This window comes from Armigeres subalbatus, chromosome 2 (assembly GCF_024139115.2).
Source record: "Armigeres subalbatus isolate Guangzhou_Male chromosome 2, GZ_Asu_2, whole genome shotgun sequence".
In the NCBI taxonomy this organism is placed as follows: Eukaryota; Metazoa; Arthropoda; class Insecta; order Diptera; family Culicidae; genus Armigeres; species Armigeres subalbatus.
In genome coordinates, this window is record NC_085140.1 from 318601863 (window position 1) to 318622191 (window position 20329).

At 40.8% G+C, this 20329-nt stretch overlaps 1 protein-coding gene and 1 long non-coding RNA gene across 2 annotated transcripts in view; one reads left to right on the top strand and one right to left on the bottom strand.

The window, feature by feature from the left end:
- LOC134212659 (out at first protein) overlaps positions 1-20329 on the bottom strand; it is a 261163-nt gene that overhangs the window by 41828 nt on the left and 199006 nt on the right. The gene's annotated exons all lie outside the window — the stretch shown is intronic.
- LOC134216789 (uncharacterized) lies at positions 15108-16334 on the top strand. The gene is made up of 3 exons (XR_009980826.1): positions 15108-15447; positions 15508-15579; positions 15641-16334. It is a non-coding gene; the product is annotated as an uncharacterized LOC134216789 (long non-coding RNA).

A 20329-nucleotide genomic window follows, 5' to 3' on the forward strand; every position in this document is an offset into this window, starting at 1 on the left:
AGGAAAACCACGACACCAGTCTGTTTGAAAATCCCAGACGTGAAAGTTTACAAAGCAGTATCTTGTGGCCAAGTTTGTCAAACGCCGCCTTGAGGTCCGTTTAAATCGCATCCATGCGATTTTTCTTACATGGCTGTCAAGCAGGTGGTAGTGAACTCCAGTAAATTAGTGGTCACCGACCTACCAGGAAAAAAGCCGCGATGAGCAGTGGGTACACGCAAAAAAAAAACGTTCATGAGTTCGTTAACTAACGAGTACCGATGTATTTTTTCGGGAACAACAGTCACGGATTCGGGATTACAGTCACGTTTTCTGGAACGTTCTGGAAAACGTGACTGGTGTTCCAGAATCCATGAGTTAAATCACGGTGTATTTTTGCTAGTTCACGAATTCGGGAACGCTTTTTTTGCGTGTAGTAACAATTGGAAACTCTCACTCATTATGTCTAATTTCACACTTCTCACTCATTATATCTTATTTCTTACTTCTAACTCTTCATTTCCCTTCTCCCAGTTTCAACAGCAAAAAGTAAAAAATGAGAAATGATAAGAAAGAAATGAGGCGTCTCATATCTTACTTCTCACTGTGACAAGTGTGAAAGGCGAGGTGATAAGTAGGAAATTAGCAGTGAAAAATGAGAAGTGAAATGTCACTTTGTGAAAAATAAAAAGTGAGAATTGCCTCACTTCTCAATCCACTCTCTTAATTTCTCTCTTCGCACTTTTCATTTCTTATTGAGAATAAATTAGTAAGAATTGTATCAAGATATTGTAAAATTGTCTTTATTTTGGGTACATAGAGCAACGTCACCCATATGAGCAACAGCTACATCCTTGTACAGTTGATCTGAATTTGACAGTTATCGGTGATTTGTATATAAACCAAGATTCATCGGCTTGCTGGGAGAGATATAATGAACCTCGTGAACCTACAATGACAGCAACACTAAATTTTCATATAGAAAAAGAAAATAAGGAAAAATCCAATAAAGAAATCAGGGTGTGATCAATAAATGAATACAAAATTTCCATAGACAATGCATAATTCCCATAAGCATAAGCAATAAAGATTTTCCACGAAACAAAAATAGCACTTTTAAGGCTTTAGTCCGATTCGTGAATTAAAATACGTGAATTAAAATACTTCAGTACTTTTACACAATTATTAACTGCGAGCCATCTGTCACCTTCAGCACGATATTAAATTTTCTTTGTAGCCGCGCATCTTACCGTATGAATAAGGAAGGCCCCCGAGCTTATTCGCATCAAATATATGAAGTGAAAAATGGAAATAGACTTTGGTTTAAAAATACGCTAAAACAGAATCGATTTTCGTCTAAAGACGCATTGTGAGTCATCCTGCATAATTCCTATTTCGGATGATACTTCCGAGAATCCTATCCGGATCTCCGAACTGAATCTCATCAACTTGCATCGTATTCAAACTGGCGAAGCATAACGACGCAAATCGGATACGGTTTGGGAAAGTGGTGTAACAGCGCTTCAACCCGACTAGACAGACACCCATTTAAAATTGATAATTCCACTTTACTTTCTTGTCTTTGACTTAATCCCCCGAGATCACTCCCATTAAATCACGTCCGCAAGCCCAGTCAGTCAAAGTCTGTGTATGTGTAAGGAAGAGCGGTCCTTATGCAAATACACCCGGTGCTCCATAAACCCAAGATCTGAATAAAACATTCCACCTCGTCGGTCGTTCAGATTGCTGATGGGTTCAGTCCTCCCGGTTATCTTCCTTTTCGGCTTTTCGTATACACTTCTTTCAACCGACTGGTCGGAACCTTCGTCTTAGGTAATCGGGTTCTCGATTTCACAATCCAACAAAACCGAGCTCAGGAAGGACAATCGCCTGCCATCCCTTCCGGCTGTATCCTCTTCCTCTTCGAACCGCAATCTCGACTGAGTCGAAGTTTGAGTGTGGAATTAATTAAATTAGGCTAATCAAAAGCATTCTGATATCCCAGGATGTTTGGAAAGAGTTTGGCTTGTAATAAAAAAAAAAAACAGAAAACCTTTTCAGCTAAATACCCTGATGATGTGGAATAAAAAATGTTAATAATCTTGTCAGAAACTATTTAAAGTAGATGAGAGTTTTATGGCCTGACTATAGAATAGAAGGAGGAGATTAGTATGATGAAAAATGTCCTCTATGTATATAGCTTATGTCAGTTTTGCATGTTATATTTTTATTTTTGTTATTTTTTTCGGAGCAGAAGAAAGTTTTTTCTCAGATGTACGGTCCATGGATAACTTAGTGTCTCTATTTATAGTTGGATATAAAGATTAAATCACTAATACATTTATTCAAAATATCGATTTGTCTGTATCTATATCAAATGGCATATGTATATGAATTTGAATCTACTCTGGTAGCCTTCCGGTTTCTTATTTTTATGAACACATTTTAAGCTTCTGCTGCTTCACTCAGTAACCTTTCCATCATCAAGCCAGAGAGCAACGTACCCTGAGGAGATTCTAAACTTTTCACTCTGTGGAAGTTTTCTCCACCTTCCAGTGCAACAACAGCCGCAGTGTCTAGCCTACACCTACTCAACTTCCGACTTGAAGCGAAAAAGCCGAAGCCAGGGCAGCGCAGCGGTACTTGCCACCAAGGAAAATTTCACTCACTCGCAATCACAAGCGGTGGCGCTGAAAAGCCCAGCGCGCTTCGGTTGTGTGCCAGCCAGCTCTGCCGGCGGCATCATAACATACACCGCAAAGAGTTTTCACGGGAAGGAAACAAGCAATCAACAAGTTGGCAAATGCGGGAGATAATATCAAATGATTATCCTTGAACTTATTGCCGGCTCCACCCCTTAGGTTGTGTACTCGGTTCCACGCGGGAGAAGGTGGATCAAAATGGATCAGTTGGATGAGATTATACTTTGCCTACAGACTGGTGCGTTTCTCTTACAATTTGTATGGAAAGTTATTTATTCGGGAAAGGGTCGTTTGGCCGAAACCCATTCGGCCGAAAGCCATTTGGCCGAATGCCACTAGGCCGAACAAACCATTAGGCCGAAACTTATTTGGCCAAACGGGTCAGCCGACCGAATAGGTTATTTGGCTGAAAGGCTCATTTATTTGACCGAATTGAGCAAATGATCGAAAGCGTAATTTGGCCGAAAGCCTCAATTGGGTCTAAAGCCCTACATTGTTTATAGTTGCAAACGATAGTGCATCGGTCAATAATACATGAACCGATGTTATTTAAGTTCTGATAATATTCTAAGTTAGTAAAAATTATATTTTTGTGTTTGAGGCTTTTTAAAACATGTTTTAAGCTGAGCAACGCCTTATGCTGAAAAGGCAACATATCAGAACGAATGAACCATCAGCTCAAAACGTCAGGCACATACGTCAGGCCCATATATTAACTGTCAAAGGTTGAGGCAAGTGCCCTGTGGTGTTTTGCTAGTGCGTTTGAATCATATTATTCCGTACGTCAGACAAGACCGAAAAAGTCGAGGAAGCGTTTTCCATATACACCCAGGTTTTTTTACATGGTTGGATTTTATTAATTTCTCGGTTAACTCGAACTTTCACAGCTTTTCAAATACCACCTGAATTTTCTTTGATGTTTTGTGAATTTTTTCGCGGGGTTTACTCATGGTTTCATTGACGCTGAAGTTCTTAAACGACTAAACCAAACCGTTTAAAAAACTGGGGTGTATTTTAAATTTCAAATTAAACAATGTTCCGTTCGACTTATGAGTCGGGAGAAAAACTAATGCGATCAGGATGAATCCCTTCATCGTTCTCTGAAAGAAAATCGAAAATCGTTTCTTAATTTTAGGACACAATTGGCCGAAAGGGTAATTTGGCCGAAAGGGTCATTTGGCCGAATAGGACATTTGGCCGAATAGGATATTTGGACGAATAGGACATTTTGTAGAGTAGATCATTTGAAAAGTGACAAATTAGGAGTAAGAAGTGAGACGTCCCCATTCTCACTCCTCATTTTTCACTTCTCACTATAGAAAGTTAGAAGCGCGAAGTGAATACTCAGACCAGGGACGGGAATGGTTGACATTTCTTTTTACCATTCCTTCTTCTATGCAAAAAAAATAAAAACAAAACCACGGCAGCCACGCCAAGCAGACGACAGTCAGCACATGCTTTTACCATTTTCTCTCCCCACAATTAATGTTTTCGTACAATAATTTCACAACGTATAACCGTTTTTGGTGGGAAATATTCATTTCATTACTACTTGCTTGATTTAGAGACAAGAACGAATAAATCAGTACCTACGGATAGCACTCCTTCTAGGCTTTGCGCCACAGGTAATTAAACTCGAATCTGTGCTGTTTGCGCTGCGCACGAGCCGAAACAAAAATCCCACGCAAATGTTGACCGCGCGCCGACCGACGACTCTAACGTAGCAGCAAGCAAACAGTTTGCTTCATCGGAAAAATAAATGTCACGATGTCGCGTACATTTTTTTGGCAAACTGTTTCGGCTTGTTTGGCGCAAGAAATTTGACTGAAAAAAAGATAAACATTCGCATAATCAAAGTGTTTTAATGTACATTTCCCAACACTGAGTCAGACGTCTCACTACTCAATTCACGCTTCTCACTTTCTACAATGAGAAGTGAGAAATGAGGAGTGAGAATGGAGACTTCTCACTGTGAAAAATGAAAAGTATGAAGTGAGTAGTGAGACGTCTCACTTCTCACTTAGCACTATTCACTTTTCACAGTGAGAACGTCTCACTTTTCACACCCTATGTCTCACTTTTCAAATGACCTATTCGGCCAAATGACCTATTCAGTCAAATGATCCTTTCGGCCAAATGGTATATGCGGCCAAACAACTTCATGCCTAGTGGCCTTCGGTAAAATGGCATTCGACCGAACGGTATTCAGCCAAACGGCGCTTCCCCATTCATTCACTGTAAAAACAAAATTTCCATATGAGCAGTAACAAGTTTTTCTACATTGAAACAGTTTTACAACAGGAAAATCAACAGAATTTTCAAAGATTGCGTTCTCAATCAGTACGATATACCGATTTTTATTCTGTATTGTAATAAATACAAAACTGTAAGAAAATGTTCGACCTGAATGTAGCGTACTGAACCATTCTCCTCTTACCATCATTTCGTAGTCATCGTGTGCGGCGGAAAGTTGGAAGTCGGACTGTTGCAAACATCAACCGCATCTAGCTACCGGGGTTGGCTCCTCCGGTGCAGTACGATATAGCGATGGCTATTTTGTGTGCATTTGTTGGCGGCAGGTGGTAGTGGGTATGTTATTCCACCGCGGTGTTTGCTCGCATATTTGCAAAACACACTCTCCGGGTTGGTTGATGCATGTGTAATGATGCTGTGCAGAACTTGTGTACAGGATCAGTTTTTTTTTCGCCTAACGTGGAAAGGCCAGCTTCGTGGAAATATTCACGGAGCAAAGCTACTGAATAAAGTAATCGTGGGATGGAATTCGGAGAAATCAATTTAGCATGCGTTGCGTAACATTTTCAGAAGATCGGGCAGACTATGGATAACCGTCTGCCGGCATGGGATTACAATCTTAGCCGTACCTTCCGAAAAAGCATATTATTCGCAGGATGTCGGAATGTGAACACGGGCTATCTTTCTAATTTAACAGTAGCTGTGCAAATTCATAACCAGAAATAGGGATGGCAGTGGTATACATTTCTGTCTGTCATTTATTCCATCGAGCAATCAAACAAATAAAAACACAACCAACACTCAGTAGTGGAGGCATAACATTTTCGAAGACAGTCAGAGCGTGCTTGAGACTTTTTTCTTCCCCTACAAATAAAAATTTCAAAATTTGAAGTGCGTATATTAAGTTACGCTTGGGGATGTAAAACCCTGGATCGAGTTTTGTCAAAACCCGGGTATCAACAAGAATAGTCAAATCTGCACGAAGCATTTCGACGGTTGTATACTATTTCGCCGAATAACATTTCGCGGATTTTGTTTTCGCAGTGCGACATTCCGCGGAATGTATCATCTCTCCAAAACACACTTCGCGGAATGCACCTTTTTCCGAAATTTTTTCCGCGGAATGCCATTTGGCGGAATTTAGTTAGAATAATTATCATTGAAATATTTATCGATTTCTGCTGAATTACATGCAATCCGGGCCAAGCTCTTTTGGATTGTAATTTAAAGCAATGAAAAAAGGTAATGCCTTCTTTGAATGACCGCATCTGGTCGTTATACCGCAATGTGAGGGAACAATGCCTTCTTGAAATGGACACGTTTGCTTGGTATAAAGAAATGAATGGAGGTAGTCCCTTCTATGAATTAACGCATCTGCCCGGTATAAAGCAAAGGGAAAAGATTGTGCCTATGGATGCATCTGCCCGGTATAAGTCGAAAGGAGTTGATAATGCTTTCTGCAGAAGAACGCGTCTGCCCGGTGCAAGGCGAAGGGAGGGGTAACGCCTTCTTTAAATGGATGCATCTGCCCGGTGAATACCTAATTGCTGTGAACACTAAGCTATTATTATTAGTATTCCGGGAAATGGTGTATTCTGCGAAATGGTACATTCCGCCAAAAGTCATTTGGCGAAAGGGTTCAATCCGCCAAATGTTGTACCACGAAATGTTACAAACCGCCAAATGTTATTCCACGAAATGTTCAACCGCGAAAATGAATTCCGCAAAATAGTTTTCGGTGAAATGTTATACAATCCATTTCGACAACTCTGCTTTTACAAATCCCGGAACAAATCTCAAGGGAATGCTTATAAGAACAATTATAACAAAGTCCAGCGGTTAAATCCATTTTTAGCTTAAGGCATTTCGCAGGTCCATCGCTTTTCCCGGCTAATCTAGCAGCAATAATATCAACTCCGATGGAAATAGATATTTCATTGATCGATAAAAGCAACTCCAATGGATTTAAACCACGAATATGAGAATAACGAAATTGATGTTGCTGGAGAAGTTGAATTGGGAAATGTCGATATCGATCAGCAAATACACCCAACTAACAAAAATCCAAGGAAAACTCTCGACAAGCATTTGGTCCATCATGAGAAGCGTCTGACGAAAGGGTGGATCTCTTCGCCAGACGAAGTGGCCTTAACAGTTCTTCCCACCGATCGCCAGGGGCAGGCGATACAGAAGAGCGTGGCAGGTCGGAGGAGCCTCTCATCGAATTCAAGATGGACGGAGCTACCCTGACCATCATCACGGAAGTGATGCGCAGTCACAAGGAGAGTGGAGGCCAGAAAATGGAGGTGATTACAAACGTAACGGACGTATGGACAACGGCGGGAAGTACAGCAAGGACCTTAAGAAGTCCGTGCTGACCCTCTGCAACATGATTGTAGAGGCAAAGCAGGAGAGGAAGTCCTTGCTGCAGTCAAGTAAGGAGGCGGAACGAAAGATCCGCCAACTTATCGAGGAGAAAGAGTTGCCAGTCAACCCAAAATCAAAACAAAAAAATAAGGTGCTAAAGTGGAGGCGATATACGTACATATTGCATGGGGAAGTACCTATATGGCCTCCACTTTAGCATCTTATGTGACATCATATACGATCTTCTGTTGACTGGGTGGCAGTGAGCCAAGCGGTGGAGGCCAGGAAGGAAGCCGAGTCGAAGATTCGAATCCTTACGGAAGAAAAGCAGCTGGCAGAAAGCCAGACTGCAGAACTCAACAGACGCATGGCTGTTACTGGAGCAACTCCAAAGCTTAGTAAGGTCAGTATGGCAACCGACCTGAAGGGAGCTAGCGCCAAGCCGGTATTGCACGAGAAGAAGGCTACTAAGATCCGTCGGGAGAAGGTTGGGCAGGTTGCCGACCCTAAGGACTACCGAAGTTCGCCGGGAGGAAGGCTTGCCCTGGAGGGAAGTTGTGAATCCCAAAAAGGCTTAGAAGAAGCGAAAAGCAGTAGAGGAGGCGAAGGCGCCATTGACCAAGAAGGGAAATGCTCGTAGAGGAAAGGGTACATCTTCCAATGGTCATGGCAGGAAGGACAGAGGCGAAAGCAATTATCGTCAAGGCTGATGGTAAGAGCTATGCTGACGTTCTGAAGGCTTTGCGGGGCGATAAAAAAACTCACTGGCATAAGGGATGATGTCAACTGCATCCGCAGAACGCAGAAGGGCGAGATGATCCTCGCCCTGAAGCGGGATGCTGCGCGGAAGAGTTCTGCGTATAAAAAGTTGGCAGAAGAGGTGCTGGGTGATGCGGTTCAGGTGAGAGCCCTATGCCCAGTAGAGGTAATCCAATGCCGAGGCCTGGACGAAATTACCGAAGCCGGTAAGCTGGTAGCTGCACTGAGAGATCAGTGTGGCGTTGAAACCCAGGATACCGCGATTCGGTTGCGGAAAGGTTATGCTGGAACGCAGGTTGCCTCATTCCAGGTACCTGTGGCTGACGCCAAGAAGGTACTGGATAAGGCCAAGCTGAAGGTGGGTTGGTCGGTATGCTCGGTGAGCGCAAACCAACAACCTTAGGCCTGCTTCAAGTGCTTCGATTACGGACATAAGTCATATGACTGCAAAGGTCCTGATCGGAGTCGGCTTTGCCGGAGGTGTGGAGCTGAAGGTCACAAGGCTCACACCTGCCAGGCCGCACCGAGGTTTTTGATCTGTGGTCCTGGCACAGACAACAAACACCCATTCGGTGGGCAGGCCTGTCCGGCCTCCAGTCGGGCTCGGTCATGCAAGTAGCTCAGCTGAATCTCAACCACTGCGAGGCAGCGCAAGCGCTGCTACAACAGTCGGTACACGAGAATAAGACTGATGTTGCCTTGCTGTCCGACCCGTACCGCATCCCTGCTAAACATAGCAGTTGGGTTGCGGATAAGTCCGGAATAGTGACCATAGAGCAGTATACTAGAATGTTAGATAATCTTGTGGCGAGACTAACTGGTCTTAAACCATTAGTTGTAGCAGGTGACTTCAACGCGTGGGCAGTGGATTGGGCCTCTCGGTTCATTAACGTTAGAGGTCATATCCTGCTAGAGTCTCTGGCGGTACTGAACGTAGTCCTGCTGAACGAGGGCCAAGCGTCAACGTCCAGAGGACCGAATGGCGAGTCATGCATCGATGTGGCCTTCTGCAGCGCGGAACGGACGGTGGAGCCTGAATGGAGGGTTCACGAAGGTTATACTGATAGTGACCATCAGGAAATACGTTTTATGGTCAGCTATACCTCCAACAGAACCACAAGGCGGGTCAGTAAAGCTGATCTAGGATGGCGTACCTCGCGGTTCGACCCAGATTTGCTGGAAGAATCACTACGGTGGGAAAATGGGACTCTAGGCCTTAGTGGTGATGAATTATCCGGTGTCCTTACACGAGCATATGACGTGACAATGCCCAGGAGGACTATGCCAACCGGCAACCGCAAACCGGTGCACTGGTGGACGAGCACGATAGGTGATCTTCACAGAACCTGTCTTAGCGCTAAAAGAAGGTTGCGACGTGCTAGAACCGAAGCGGACAGGCTAGAAAAACTCCGGGTGTTCCAAACAGCGAGCAGAGCTCTGAACTATGAAATCAAATGTAGTAAGAGAGCCTGCATTGAAGAGCTGTGTAGGATGGTCAATAATACTCCATGGGGGGATGCATACAGGATAGTGATGGCTAGGACCAACAGCACACCTTCTGTGAAATCCCCGGAGATGTTGCCAGGATCGTTGAAGGTTTGTTCCGAAAGCATGACTCATCGGACTGGCCCGCCAGTCCGGTGAGGTGGTGAGGTTATCACCCTTGAAGTCGATTGAAGTTGCGTTATAACGTCGAGTGCGTTAGCATAAGCGTGAGCGTTCTATTGCATAATTGCGGGCCAGGGGATACGGACTGGCGAAAGGGTTTTTGTTTTAGGGTTTTAGGGTCGGGTGATCCCACCCCCACACTATCTGAGTTAACCTCCTCAGGTGTCTGTTTGCAGATTTCCGTTTACCCTTGCTCATGAGCATGAGCATGAGCATTATGACCGCACAATTCGTAGTTGCTACTCCGTGATTGACTGAACTTGCGAAATTGTACAGAGAACACAATGAATGGGACTTGGGATTAGCTACCCATTCTCAATGTACACGTTTCGGGAGCTCAAATATTTAAAGTCAATAACGGCGCCGGCCACGTCCTTACGGTCATATAGGAATGGAAGGATTGTTAGTCCGACTCTCGTTGCTACTAGAGACCGAGTATACCTCTGCATCTCCACGATTGTCTTGGGATAGGATATCGTCTAAGTTACAAAGGATAATTTATCTGGATTCACTTTGGTAAGCGATACGATATATGGGATGGGAAATGACACTAATACGAGTTAAAAGTTAAAAAACATGCACGCCCGGTGGCATATGAAAGCTAAGGAGATTCGCGTTTTGGACGACCGCACGGAAGCGCAGCACTCTGTACTCACTTGTTCGATGGCTACAGCAAACTATTGAAGAACTCGCTTTTTTCGACCGCGCGCGACATGCGCATGAGCCACCGAACACTAGATAGATACTTTATTTCTTTCCCGACGACTAAAACACGCACTGCACTTACTTGTTCGATAGCTACTCTTATTACCGGCCGCGCAATGTATAACAAATATTTCGCGTCATCGTTCTGCAGTCCGAAACAAGAGAAATCACGCACTGAACTGATTTTTATTACCGGCCGCGCAATGCAGAACAAATATTTCGGCCGATCGCGTCATCGTTCTGCAGTCCGAAACAAGAGAAATAACGCACTGAACTCTGTTTGCAGATTTCCGTTTACCCTTGCTCAAAAAAAAAACACAGTTACGCACTACTTCAGAGTATCCATATCGGGAGATTAATTTAGGACCTTAAGGAGTTCTTTCGGATACTTCTTTACAAAATACTCCGAAGGAAACCTTTGGAAATACATTTCCAATGGAATTTTGGAAATTCTTCTTCAAGAATGGAATTTTCTTCAAGAATTTATACTAAAGTTCCTCCTTAGCCGTGCGGTAAGACGCGCGGCTTCAAAGCAAGACCATGCTGAGGGTGGCTGGGTTCGATTCCCGGTGCCGGTCTAGGCAATTTTCGGATTGGAAATTGTCTCGACTTCCCTGAGCATAAAAGTATCATCGTGTTAGCCTCATGATATACGAATGCAAAAATGGTAACCTGGCTTAGAAACCTCGCAGTTAACAACTGTGGAAGTGCTTAATGAACACTAAGCTGCGAGGCGGCTCTGTCCCAGTGTGGGGATGTAATGCCAATAAGAAGAAGAAGAAGAAGACTAAAGTTCCTTTAGATGTAAGTCAAAAAAATCTTTCGGAATATATATTTTTTTTAATCCTCCGAAGAATCCATTTCCTCGGAAATTCTGTTGTTTCGAAAAATTCCTCTAGGAATATAATTAATTTTTGAGGGAATTTCCGAAATTTCAGAAAGAACTCCTGGAGGATTGTCCTAGAAAATCCTTTAAATATGCCTTCAAAAATTCCTTCGAAAATTCTTTTAGGAATTCCATCCAAATTTCTTCAGGAATTCTTTCAAAAACTTCTTTAAGAGTTCTTCGGATTTTTTTTTAATATTTGCTTTAGAAATTTCTTTAGGAAATTATTTTAGGAATTTCATCGAAAAATCCTTTCAGGAAATTCTAAATGACGTCCCGAAAAGATTTTTAAAGTATATTTAGAATGCATTTTTAAAGTAATTCTTGAAAAAAAATTAGACGGGCTCTCTAAAGGAATATCCGAGTTCCTATAGGAAAATCCGAATAGAAAATCTAAACGAATACCTGGAGAAGAAATTTCGAAGGAATTTCCGGAGGATTTTATAAAGGAATCTTTGGAGGAGTTTTCTAAATAATGTTTTGAGTAAATTTTCAAGAGGAATTCTCAAAAAAAAATCCCCGAGATATTCCAAATAGAATTCCTGTCGGATTGCTAAAACATTTTTTGGGAGAATTTTATGATGTTATTTTCCAAGAATAACCTGAAGGGATTTCCGAAAGAATTGCTAAAGAAATTCCAGAAGTAATTCCAATTAGAAGTTCCGAAGATATTTCTAAACACAGGAATTCATTCGTCAATTCTTGCAAGAATTTCTTCAAAAATTCGTGCAAAAAAATATTAAATTGGTTAAAATCCTTTTTTAGAGAAATCTTGGCGTATGTATATGTTCAAATTTGAGGTTAAAATATTCAATTTGGTGGGTAACGTGCCCCAGTTAAACTTCACCAGTGTTCAAGTCCACAAGAAACAAATTCTTTCCTTCTTCAATTGTAAGGCGAGTTGTTTGACAGCTTGTTTCTGCATTCGTATATCTTGAGGCTAACACGATGATACTTTTATGCCCAGGGAAGTCGAGACAATTTCCAATCCGAAAATTGCCTAGACCGGCACCGGGAATCGAACCCAGCCACTCCCAGTATGGTCTTGCTTTGTAGCCGCGCATCTTACCGCACGGCTAAGGAGGGCCCCATAAAAACGTGTATTTATGTTTATGTATTGAACATTTGAATAAATTATGTAAATACAACATGTTCATTTTCTCACTTGCTGATTTACCTTATTGTCCCAAGAATTATAATTCCCTGAATTTTCCAGGTTGACAATAATTCCCTGATAATTCCAGGTTCTCCAAGTTTTTTCAGGTAGTCGACACCCTGCTTGTATACAAATTAAAAAAAACAGATTCGAATAGGCAGTCCCACCGAAAAGCCATGTTGAATTTGGCTCTTTTCACGTTGGGGAGCTTATTTTTTTACATAGCTGTATAAAACAAGTTAAAATGCATATTCAGAGCTGGTGCTCTCCGTCTTTGGAGATTTTTAAAGAAATTTATCGGGATATGGCCCCCCAAATCAGTTCATTATCGTAACAGTTTGCGTTAAACGTCTCTTACAGTATGCTTCCTTTCGAGTGTGTATACAGAAATGATAAATGAGAGATTTTTTTCATCCTAATTAAGATTCGATCCCTGGCACTGATACAAACTCATGCAGCCTTCATCATGGTAGTCAACCCCTGGCTTAACGCCCTACAGAAGCTTGCCTAACGAATATAATCCGGTCCATCTCCATCCCAGTGCAGCCAATCGATGTACTCGTGCAGAGTATTGACCAGCGATTTTAATAACTGAATGTTTTTATCAGTTCTTGATTCACAACTCATTGATACATAACAATAAGTTAAGGTCTATGAAATCTGTAGACCACCAGAATTGGCTCAAGGGTGAGCCCTTCTGCCTTCCCTTAATTGCTTTCCACCAAACGACCATTCAGTGCCCTGGGCATTATAGTAAACAACCATTTGTCAATGTACAATTTAACTCTCAACAATTATGAGGAAAAATTACCCCATTTTTCACCCCAATGTTGAAGGGTGATAATGGCAGACGCGTATACTCATCAATTCGCAAATTTCTCGAAAAAATCAAATATTTACACGTTTACTTAGTACAACATGACAACGCCAAACGCAATTCATTCCCGTGTTCACGTTCCCGGTACAGAACGGAGAATAAAACAAGAAAATATACCCACTTTTGCTTAAATTTACGACGTTTCTGGCTTTCATAAATTCTCCGAAGCTCCCCGGGAGCCGTAACTTTTCTGCGAAATCCCCACGTGCCATTCATAATGCAGAAGCATCAGCATACAGGGCATATATGGTGGGATTCCTCCTGGAGCATAGGGTAACGGGGGTGTTTTGGACAACTTAAGAAAATAGTTTCGAAGTTTTTTCTATGATCATGTTTTGCTGAACCAATGCCTATTTTATCGGAAGATAAAGTCGATTTATTCATTTTTTTCAGTTTTTTCACCAAAATCTTGATTTGAACATTATATAACTATGCCATTGACTGAGAAACTTATATCATATTTCAGTTCTCTTCATCTTCTTCTGTACCGTGTTCCTTAAATAATTTATTTTAATTCGTACATATTCCAACGGGTAACTAAACGAATTATGGTTGAGAAAATACCATAAAGTGATCTAAAATATGTCAGTTACACAAAACCGCCTCGTTACCCTAGACGAGACACGCATCTCGCAATTTGGCCGTTGTCGAGGCTGTCGTTGAATAGTCTTCTTTGTCGTCGCACCCCGTTTTGGATCGGTTTGTTCGTGCGTGCCGAAATTTGACATTATTTTGCCAAACGGATTTCGTGACTGGAGCTAATGCACGGGAATAGCACCCACATCACACTGTCTTCCTATTTATCTGCCGACAACCAGCGGTAGGACCCACCGACGACATGCGGAGTAGGGTGCTCTAATAACTAGCTTTGTATTAAATATTATTAGAATTGCAGATCCGTTTTAGTTGAAATTGAATTTCTTGAAGCATATTTGAATAAATGCACCAAAACAGCGCATGGCAGATTTTATTACAGTTCTGCATAAGAACCCTACAGAAACTGTATAAAATTTTGGCATGTATAATAACGGAAGATTTTAATACAACCATTTGTATTGAAATCTTAAAATTTTGTGTTATTTTAATACAGTATCGGTAAAAAAGCTTACATTTCTTGTATTAAAACCATACAGAATTGTATATGCCAAGATTTTATACAATAACTAGTTGACCCGTCAGACGTTGTCCTGCATAGTAGGCGAAAATGCGCTTTCTGAACTGCCCATGCAAAGTTTCTTATTTTAAGTTTTTCGCTATTTACTCAATCTTGCTTATGATTTTTCTTATCATATAAACCCGTCGGAAACGATAACGAACATGTTTGATGAAGGAATAAAGACAATCTATCCAGCCGTTTTCGAGTTATGCGGATACGAACACAGACCATTTCATTTTTATTTTATAGATAGATTGTAAAATTTATTTTTTGGGTATGGAAAGCTGTGTTTGGAATGATTAAAACTTATTAAATACTTACTGATTTTATGCAGAATCATAAAAATTTACCACATTTTTTTTAACTTCACATAACACATCATTCACTTAGCAAAGTTTTTATTATGCTTAAAAAAAATAGCGGAATTTGGCATTCTGTATGAAAATTATTTGATTTTTCAAGCAGGTGCATCAAAATTTTATTTGTAGGGCTCGCACCGGGGGAATATGATAAACTATGCAATAATGTTCATCTTTATAGAACTTGCCAATTTTAGTTCCATTTGTAACGATGAATATCGTCCTCAAGACTGACAGCATGCATATAGTGCCCTCTGAATATGAAGTGAAAGATTACGAATGTATAAAACGCAAACTCAAAAAAATGCTCCACTGAACCTTCTCGAATTTCCTCCCTCGATGGGACAATGGGGAGGCAAATCTAAACGGGGGAAAGCAAGACGAAAAAGCTTTTGTATTCGGGATCGCGCCACTCAGTATCTGTATTTGGGTATGATCACTTCAGTGAAGATTGTGAAAACCATAAGAGGTGCATAGAAAGTGGTCTGACAAGTTAGTAAAAACTATACCAAAAGTTATACCAAAATAGTTAGAATTGGTGAACAAACAAAACTTTGTGGGAGTCTCCACATTTATATTTGTGAGTATTCATTAGAAACCAGATTGTAATTTCGACTAAAGTCATTCACCGCTCGGATAGGAAAATTAACAAAAGGAAGCCTAAAAAGGAAGCCAGGTGAGATCGATTGTGCTTCGATCTCCGTTTAATAAGGTAAAACAAATATCTAACTAAGCTCCGAACAACGAAATATTAATTAGAACATGTTGCGCAGGTTAAAACCCGCATCGTAGTGGGTTTTTTGTTGGAGTTTGGAAGTCACATGCCAACCACGTGACCCTACCATACGTCGTCGGGCCCCTCGGAAGAAAAACCATTTTCGCTTTTCTTGAGTAACGCCTCCCACCGTGAAGAAGGGAAACCCCACGCTACGGAATACGCTCTCGCCGTTCGGTGGTCGGCAGTCAAACTATACACCACAGTTGAGTTTAGACTGGGAGTACAGCCACCCGGTTACGTGGCAGAGATACAATACACGTGTGAGTAACGCATAGCGGTGACAACTCTAACACCGACGACAGAGTACGCCATCTGGGGATTGGCTCAAGAATCCGACGTTTGAAACTACCGCAGCCTGAAGCAACTTTGTACCGAGAAATTGTTCGAGAGTCGACTCAACAGAAAACAGGTCAGATCCACAAAATGTATTTAGAATTAGATGAAGCTAGGAAGAATCTGGTCCCGGGACAAGTTAGGCACGATATGTAGAATAATACACGTATAAAAGCTCAAGAATTCTTTGACATTCAACTCATCCCATGGTCGAAGCAACCTTTTTTGAAGTGAACGGTTCGTTGTAGTTTTTAGTTTCTTTTTAGTACTTTTTCGCTTATTTCAACTTGGTTAAACCTTAGTCGGATTATAATCTTCGGAGTCTTTGACGGGTGGGTGATGGAAGAGGTATACGGTGTTTGAGCCATTGAATTTACCCGCCTTGAATTTAGAGTCTCTGGCCGGACGGGAAATACGTTCGCGGTCTTCCTTTGACGGAAGTGGCGCTTAAGCTGCGAACGGTGGCGAGCTCATTTTCATTCGTTACACATTAAAATGACGAGAATAACTAGTCAGTTTAGAAGCATTAAATGTTTTGTTTCACCCTAACGCTGAGGTAGATATGTATGGAAACGTGCAAGCATGTTGTTGGGGCTGCTATGGCGGTACAGAAGAAAACTCTGTGATAAAGCGGCTGTAGGACATGCGAACTACGGCCGTAAATTGAGAACCACCTTCATATCAGCCGGTCCTGAACAGATCCAGATAGATAGAGGCATTGCCAATGGTGACAGGCTACCGACACATTTTTTTTGTCGGGCACGCAACACCGGCATTGCATTGGCCGATCGGCCAGTAGAGAGGGTGACTGGATTCATAACCGTCGGTACCTTTGGGAACATGACTGTTATCGAAATGTCGCTTGCTAGAGGACAAATTGTTGGCACTGATATACTTGATGAAATGACAATTCAAAAAATCCCTTTTTCCCATTTCCCTGTATAAGCATTAAATTTGCCATTCATATTTAATAATTGCGAAGCTTATGTATTCGAAACTATGGCATATCTTTAATAAAAAAAAAGAGTAAAGTCTACAATGCTTGTAGCTTACTGAATAAAATAATTCTAATGCTCTTTCAGTTTGTAGTCTGAAGGAGTCTTGCCCCTGATTTTATTCGTGTTGCATTTGAAGTAAAACTGGGATAATTTCTAAAGCTACGAATAAAAACTAAATAGAATAACCATTTTTCATTGCCAAAATAAAATAAATCAAAATTAGCTAAATAAAAAAAATGCGTTTTTCATAAATGAGGAGGTTAAAAGCAAAGGGGTGCAAATGAAATTTCGGTTGAAATTAGGTTGATTTTTTGCAATAAATGCTTTCATATTAGATCTTTGCAGCAGTATGTTGATATCCTTTGTACGTTATTTAGAATAGTTGTGAATATTTACAGACAAAACTCGAAGGTGTAGCCCAATGGGGTTGTGCGCAAAGGTGACGTAGGACTACACAGCTGAATGTAATGAATATGTTACTAGCAGATCGGATCCTGGCTTGCTCAGGATTGATATTTTTACTTTTCAAATGTCAAATATTGCAGCACCGCATTCTATATGGATTTAAATAAAATTGTTTTAATTTCTACACAACTATATGCATTTTCACATTAAACATCACCGTAAACTTCTTTAAAGAATCACATTTATGGAACATTACATCGGATCATCACCTTTTCTTTTATTAAGTTGTGGTTTTGAAAAGGATCGCGAAAATCGGAAGACTGCGGTGGGCCGGGCACTTAGCCGGAATGTCGGACAGAAATCCGGTGAAAATGGTTCTCGACAACGATCCAACGGAAACAAGAAGGCGAGGTGCACAGCGAGCAAGGTGGATCGATCAAGTGGAGGACGATTTGCGGACATCCAGAGACTGCGTGATTGGCAACGAGCTGAATGGAGAAGACTTTTATGTACTGCATAGGCCACTCCGGCCTTAGACTGATAATAAATAAATAAAAATCCCGCTTCGTACTCCAAAGTTGGAAGAGTCGTAAATTCCGGCAACCTCCTTGCTGGATTCGATTCCCGGTCTAGGTTTGGAAATTGTCGCGACTTCCCTGGGCATGGAAGTATCATCGTGTTAGCCCCATGACATACAAATGCAAAAATGGTAATTCGGTTTAGAAATCTCGCGATTGATAACTGTGAAAGTGCTGAAATAACTAAGCAGCGAGGCGGCAATGTCCCAGCAGGGGATGTAATGCTAGTAAGAAGAAGAAGAAGAAGAAGATGCCGGAAAAATCATTGATGCTAAATGATCGTTAGTTGTCAAGGTAATAACACATACCACGCGTACTTGTAAAGTCAACTAAATAGTTAAGAGCTGATTTGCTGAATTCCTGAAGTGATAAAATCGCTTTTTCGAACCTTTCCGACGGGACTAATTATCCAAACCGAGTCGATATAGGTATGCGAACTCTTTAGGCCTTCTATCGATTTTTTTTATGAGAAAAAAATAAATACAGCATTTCGTTAAACAGCGGGAGAAAGGCAAGGTGGTTCGAAATTGAAAACAATTTCCACTACGCTCAGTAATAGTTTCAATTGGCTATGAATAATTAACATTTCGCTCCCGCCGCCCGAGTCGGTGTAAATTTGCGAATTTGAATCAGCAGAGAATGGGTTCCCATCCCATTTGGGGAACAAACGAGAAGTGGAAGTTGGGGAGTAGCCAGCCACCCGCAGTCATTTGCAAAAGTCATAAAGTCGAGGCGGTGCGTTTTTCCTGTCGAGTTTTTTTTGTTTCATTCAGTCAGTAGCAAATAGGGAGTAGGTGCCACCATGGCTTGCCGGTTGGTGCAGCAGCTTGCTTTGAAATAGTGAAATTAGCGCCGGGGAGTAATTTGCACAAATTTATGACGGTACCGTTGTAGGTTATGGGAAAGTTTTCTACAGGAGGTTTTAAATGATGTTCGTGTTGAATATTTGAATTAACGCTTTGTACATGCATTCAGTGTTAAGGTGGTCAATTCATTACTGGAATATTAATAAATTCCGAAAAATTTCAGTTCGAGCCTTGTCATAACATTTTAATTGTTATTGTTTAGAGCCTTAGTAGGTATCCATAAACATACTTTACAAAACCAATTATTCACTGACTTAAGCAGCAAGAATATTCTCTAGAGTCATGATAACTACGCATACACGAGTTGCTGCAATGCTTTCCTACAACATGGTGACAGAAGAGCTACTATATAAAAAAACTACAAGGATCTGAATTAAAAACTCTGTCAAAGTTGCCTTGTGCCATTCAAAGCGCAAAAAGGGGGAAGGGTCGTTGAAAGCCGAATGTGATTTGGTCGAATTGGTCTAACTTCTCACTTCTCGCTCTCTTCTCTGTGAGAAAAGATGTGTGATAAATGAGCCGTCTCCGTTTTAGAAGTAGGATGAATTCAAAATATTTTTTTTTTCGAGACTTACAATAATAAAGAAAAAGCTGCTGTAAAAATTGCACAAAAAGCACTTTATTTTTTACCAAATGGCCACAACACAAAGCCATAAATATGCTTAATGATTTGTACTGATGAAAATGTCAAAATTTCATCAAAGTTTTAGGATATTTGGATTTGGAGTTATTGCCTCAATATGGGGTCACTTGATCCCCCATTAGTCACCCATACAAAACTTTGACTAAAAAATTCAAAAAAATATAAATCTCTTCTCAGGCTTCTAGTTTTTTGTAGATTTGACAGATTTGATGAAAGGTTGACAGAAAAAAATCATTTATTGCGTAGATATCATAGAATGGGGATCAAGTCTCCCCAAATTTTAAAATTGCACGCGCTGTTGATTTTAATAACAAAAATTTTTCATGTTTACGCACAGCAATTCGAAAATTCCGCGTATTTTGAAGAAAAAATATTTATAAAAACTGAGGGGACCTTACTAATTTTACCAGAGCAAGTTCTTGAAGAGGGATCAATTTCCCCGAATATTTTAAAAGTCGATTTTTGACAGCACTCCAAAAAATCGATTGTGTATGTTATTGAACTATAATTTAAGGACTGTCATACATCAGTAAAAATATACATATACTATATTTTTTAGAGAGTTTGTGTGGAAATCGCGTATGTTTATTTATTTTTGGCTGTGATACATCGGAAATCAGAAAAGGGGATCAAGTCTCCTAAGTCTCCCCTACTATGTAAATCAAGCCAAAGTACAATATCCCTACCGGTACCTATGGTTTTAAGGTAAATATATTTTTCGTCTAGCATATGCCCCGAGTACGATCATATTCATATCAGTATGTAATAAATATCTCTACATATCGATGCGCTACTTAACGTGAGTGTATACAAAAATGAAATTGTTAAGATTTTTCGAATTTCGCTTCAAATTATTATAAA